Raw genomic sequence first — 5,858 nt, forward strand, 5'->3', positions numbered from 1 at the left:
GGCTCTGAGCATCCAAGCGTCTCTTTTTCGATTTCTTTGTTCTTCCTGCTCCTTGGCAAAGTGGTCCGCTACAGATTAACGGTGAAAGGAGCTCTAACAGACTGTGCGAAATCTCTATTAAAGCCGCTGCTTTGAGCACCACGCTCAGCACTTCAGCAACCCCTGTACGCAGCGGCCATCTTCTCCTAATCAAGATTGGATGGAAATTTAAAACCCTGTGTTGAGTGAAGAAAGAAGTGCACTGAGACTTAGAATATGTCATATAAACACACACGCACACATATTTTTAATTTGAGTATGTTCAAAGAGAAGGATATATTTGGGATGGGGAAGTGAACAGTAGTAGGCAATAGAAATAAAAGTGAATATTAAAAAAAAGGAGGAGACTTTTATAGACAATTATGATTGTGCATCATAAAATGGAGAGTATGATTAACTCTTATTGTGTAGTCTAAAATAAAAATATATATTATTACTATAAATGTTCAGACAGACTATATTCTTAGCACTCAACAGGTACTTCTAAATTTACTTACTTGGGATGAATGACATTTTTTTCATAGTTTGAGAATCAGAGAAATAATTAGCAAAATAGAACTATAGATCATGATAAAAATAATAAAAATAGAAATGGAAAATAGAAGCAATTTAAATTATGTTCTAGAAACAAAACTTAGAATGTAAGATGAATGCTAAAAAAGACTGTAAGGGAATAAAACCTAAGAGGGACTTTACAATTTCTGAGTTAAAGGTAAGGTAATTTCTCTTAGGAATGAAGTAACAAAGTCAGTAAGACCATAAATTGGGTTACTTGTCACAGGTAGCTGGTTAAAATATGCCTTCAGCAAAAATAATTTACAAACTTAGTGAATTAACAATTTACTATAGCAAACAATGTGGTTTCCTATAACAAACATTTAGAATACCAGATTTTAAGTCAAATAATCCTTGGAACTATTAAAACAAACCTTTCAATATTTCAGGAAAGCTCTTTGCCATTCTCAGTAAGCATTCTTAGAAACTCAACTTGGAGCGGACAAGGTACAGAATGAGTCTACATTTAACTTGAGTTTTATGGTGAATCATGTGTAAATGACCATAAAGCTTTCCCTCTAACTCTAACAATGTGGAATGTCTAGGTGAGCACTTTGTCTTAAAACTTGCATCTGACAATCTTCCAGTAGTTTTCAGGGGTCCTCATTCAACTGCTGATTAGCTTTCGCAGTCTTTGGTTTCAGTTACATTTTCTAGTTAAGGCTGAATTTTAAAATATTGAGTCTTCCTGAAGAAGTGTTACCATTGAGCTGTGACTTCTTTAATGGTACTCTGACGAGCATTTGGGAGGTTTGGGTTTTTGTTTTTTGTTTTTTTTTGGTACCAGGGATTGAGCTCAGTGGGGCTAAACCACTGAGCCATATCCCCAGCCCAACTTTAAAAAAAAAAAAAAAATATATATATATATATATATATATACACACACACACACACACACACACACACACACACACACACACATATATATGTTAATATAAATTTTATTTAGAGACAGGGTCTCACCAAGTTGCTTAGGGCCTCACTAAGTAGCTGAAGCTGGCTTTGAACTCATGATCCTCCTGCCTTAGCCTCCCAAGCCACTGGGATTATAGGTGTGCACCACCATGCCAGGCACATTATTGGAGTTTTACATCTCAGCCCCATGGTACCGGTAAAGATCACACCTAAGTGCTCTGAGGTCAAGGATTCCCTTCCTTTTTTTTTTGTTCTCCACGTGAAATGCAGATGAGTAATAAATGTCATCTAGCACTGATCCTCCTATTGTCACTGAACCCAGTAGTAATACCAAAGAGAATGTAACTGTAAGTATATAATGTTACAGGTTATTGACCAGATCCCACCTTGGGATTTTACATATTTCTTGCTTATCCTGCCTTTATTTGTAGTATTTCCATACTCAGAGCGATGCTTTCCTCTGGAGCTTAGAGCTCAAAATTGCATTTCAACCACATAACCAAACATTTACGAATCCTATCCTTATCTAGAGCTAGTTGGTGTGCAAATAACTATTCACCAGGGGAAAATATTAGGTGCTAATATGCTAGTAAAATCCAACTCTGAGATTAGGAGAGCAAATTCTGAAATTACCAACCACCGTATGATTTTGATAAGAGATACCATTTTATGGACCTCTGTTGGGGCTGCAAGGACATTATTTGCTAAATGGTCCTTTTACATAGTTTTCCTATGAAAGTTTGGACTTCTTTTCTTTTAGGGATTGCTTCAACCAAATGGGTAAGTCTTTTAAAAGGGGTCATGCTTACACATGTTATAGTTTAGATGTGGTGTTCCCTAAAACCTCACGTGTGAGATAATGCAAGAAAGTTTGGAGGAGTAATGATGGATTATAGCCCCACCCATCAATCGGTGAACTGATCCCTGATGGGATTAACTGATTGGTGGCTGGAGGAGGTGGCTAATTGGGGGCGTGGCTGTGGTATATGTATTTTGTACCTGGAGAGCTGAGTGTCTCTCTCTCTGCTTCCTGAGTTGCTTCTCTCTGTCACCCTCTATCACTAAGATGTTCTGCCTCACCTCCATCCTATATTCTATACTCTTTTTAGCTGGATAAATTATTATTTCATTTATTTTATTTTCCTGGTTGTGCTTTTTTTGAATAATGTCTTATTAAATAACTAACAACTGGCAAGTTTCTACCATGTTCTGAGTTTTGTACAGAACACGTAAGGTTTTAGACTATGAGTTTCCTGAGGGTAAATAGTCTTGTAGTGTGCCCGGGTTTGTGGGAATATATGAAACTGAGAGAAGATATGTGACATGCACACTTATGTTCCTGGAGGAAAAAGGTATTTGCCATGCACTTGTTATCTTTTGAACTTATACATGTGCTGTCCTGAGACACCTGTCACTGCGTTATGAAACCTGTCACTGCAAACATGTTTCAACATTAAGTAATTCATCTTGAGTAAATGAAGTGAAAGAAAACAGAAAGCCAAGTTCCTGTACAATGTGGCAAGTTAGTGAAATAATGTAAGTAAAGAGGTAAGTTTAGCAAAACAACCAAGTGAGTTTGGCTAGATAGAAAGGTAATCTGCTTCAACAATGTACTGAGCTGCTAGGATAATTATCTATTTACCTAAACCAGGCAACTCTGATTTGTCAAGGGATTGATTTTTTGGAAAGCAATTTCACTTTCACACTGCAGGTGGCAGCATTGCTGGCCACAATCCCTGCTCATCCATGGTCGGCTGAGTTTGCATGATAAATGCACTTAGGCAGGAATGCTTGTTTGCATTACAGGAGACTGTAGCTTTTTAGAATTTCATTAGGAAGAGAAAGGCCACTCTTACTGCTATTACAATCATTTTACATTTTCAATATGTCCGAAAAGCAGGCAGATACCGTAGCAAGTGTTAAAAGTGCCTGGGTGGCTATTTGAAACACAGAAGTAGGAATTTGTTAAATTCTTGCCTTTGGTGAAAATAAATCTACTACTTTTAATTATAATTTTACAAAAGAAGTCTAGTGGCAAATCTTTGGGAGATTACATTCTGGAAATATTCTACATTCTGGAAATATTCTATCAGCTGGATAAATTATTATTTCATATATTTTATTTTCCTGGTTGTGCTTTTTTTTTTTTTGGAATAATGTCTTATTTAAAAAAAAAAAACTAATAATTGGCAAGTCTCTACCATGTTCTGAGTTTTGTGCAGAACTTGTAGGTTTTTAGACTATGAGTTCCCTGAGGGTAAGCCATTGTGTCTTACTAAGGGTCCCAATACTGATAGAAAATATGTAAATAATGACATTGAATGCTTACTATGTGCCAGCCATTGTTCCAAATACTTTATATGTATTATACACATTTAATTCTCATTATGATGTTCTGAGGAATATACCATTATTATCTCCATTTTACAGATGAGGAAACTGAGGCATGGAGAGATGAAGTTACTTTTAAAAAATTTTCAGTATACAATAATCTTGGTTTTTATATAATTTACTTTTTGGTTCCTGATTTTTTTTTTTTAGTTTTATCCTTCAGAATGCTAAGTGTATGTGTTCCTAAAAAGCAACATTTCCTATGATTTCAAAAATCAAATTTCCTTATCATGCAACTATTGTATGATTCCACTTAGATGAGGTACTGGAATAGTCAAATTCAGAGAAAAAGAAAGTTATTATTATTTCATATATTTTATTTTCTTGATTCTGCTTTTTTTGAATAATGTCTTATTAAATAACTAACGACTGGCAAGTTTCTACCATGTTTTGAGTTTTGTGCAGAACACGTAAGGGCAGTGGCTGCCAGGGTTAGGGGAAGGGGAAAGGGTAGATATTTAAAGGATGGAGCTTTTTGGTTCAGCTTGATGGGCAGGTTCTGGAGATCTGTTGAACTTGTTTTATGTCAATGTGAATATACTTAACACCAAATTGTACACTGAACAATGGTTAAGATAGTAATTTTTTCTGTTATGTTTTAATTTCCTACTATAATTAAAAATTGAAAACTGAGAGCTCAGGAAACTATGGGGCAGCACAAGTTTGCAGAGCCAGGATCCTATGGCCCAAACTGATGCACCTGAGTTGGGTGCCACAGTGATGTAGGACAGATGAGGTTGGACACCCTAGGAATTTTCAGAAAGCAGGTTTATTTTAGTTGCAGTGGTTCAGAGGGGCTAAAGCCTAAATATCTCTGGACCCTGAGTCTGGAAATTCTTTTAGATTTATACTCAGTGGGATGGTTACATGACAGTGGGAGTGGGCAGGAATATAACAGTTATTCTTTTCCCATATTCTTAGGCTAGACAGTGGTTTTACATGTTTTGTCTGCAAACCTGGCATTTACAAGAAAGAGGAAGCTTAAAATCACATTGAGCTCTCTGCAGAAATTTAAATTTTTTTTTTTTAGTTGTAGATGAACACAACACCCTTATTTTATGTATTTATTTTTATGTGGTGCTGAGAATTGAATCCAGTGCCTCATATGTGCTAGGCAAGTGCTTTACCATTGAGCTACAACACCAGCCCTCTGCAGAATTTTTGCTGATATTCTCTTGATAAGAACAATTATGGTGAGGGTCTTTGGAGAAACTTAATTATGACTCTTTGGTGGAGGAGGGCCACTACAACAGTCACAGCACAATGCCTGTGCCAGTGCCTGTAGGCGCCTGGATGAATTGCTGCTGTGCCCCTTGGCCTGTGCAGGGAAACCCAATGGGACAGGCCACACACCCATGGACTGCACTTTGCATGCTGTCCAGGATGCCCTAACTAGAAGCCTGAGGTTCTTTCCATGCCTCTTATGGATTTCTAGGCCCTGCCTATGTGTCCTGAGGTGGTGAAACATGGTGCCAATTCCCTTGGGCCCTGAAAGTCCTGCTTAATGCTTATCCTTGTGTCCCATCCTGTGATATCTGCACACAGGCAGTGCTCCCTGAGCTGTCACTGAAGCATGAAGACTTCTGGGCTGTGCCCTGGGCATGGTGAACTAGCAAGGTGGCTGCAGCTCCTTGTCCTACTGGCTGTGCATGCTCAGCAAGGCAGCTGCTACCCATAGGCCACTATCAGGCTCCCACTGCCCCTGTTCCTCAGGGACTACCTGATGCTGTGTGTGGAGGCTCGAATCCAGGGAGCCCCATGCCAGGATGTTGCCACAGCTTGACCTGCCCCTCCATCTGTCCCTGTTCCCAACCCTAGAGAACCTGTTTCTGGTCCTCTCTACTTTGTGTGCCTTTCCAGATAAGTTCATCCCTCCACTGGTTTCTTCAGCTACCTGCTGACCTCTGTCTGAATGTGAGCTTCAGATCCTCTGCAGGCTGGGGCGGGGCGGGGGGGGG

The sequence above is a fragment of the Marmota marmota genome, unplaced genomic scaffold, assembly GCF_001458135.2.
Source record: "Marmota marmota marmota unplaced genomic scaffold, marMar, whole genome shotgun sequence".
NCBI classification, from domain to species: Eukaryota; Metazoa; Chordata; class Mammalia; order Rodentia; family Sciuridae; genus Marmota; species Marmota marmota.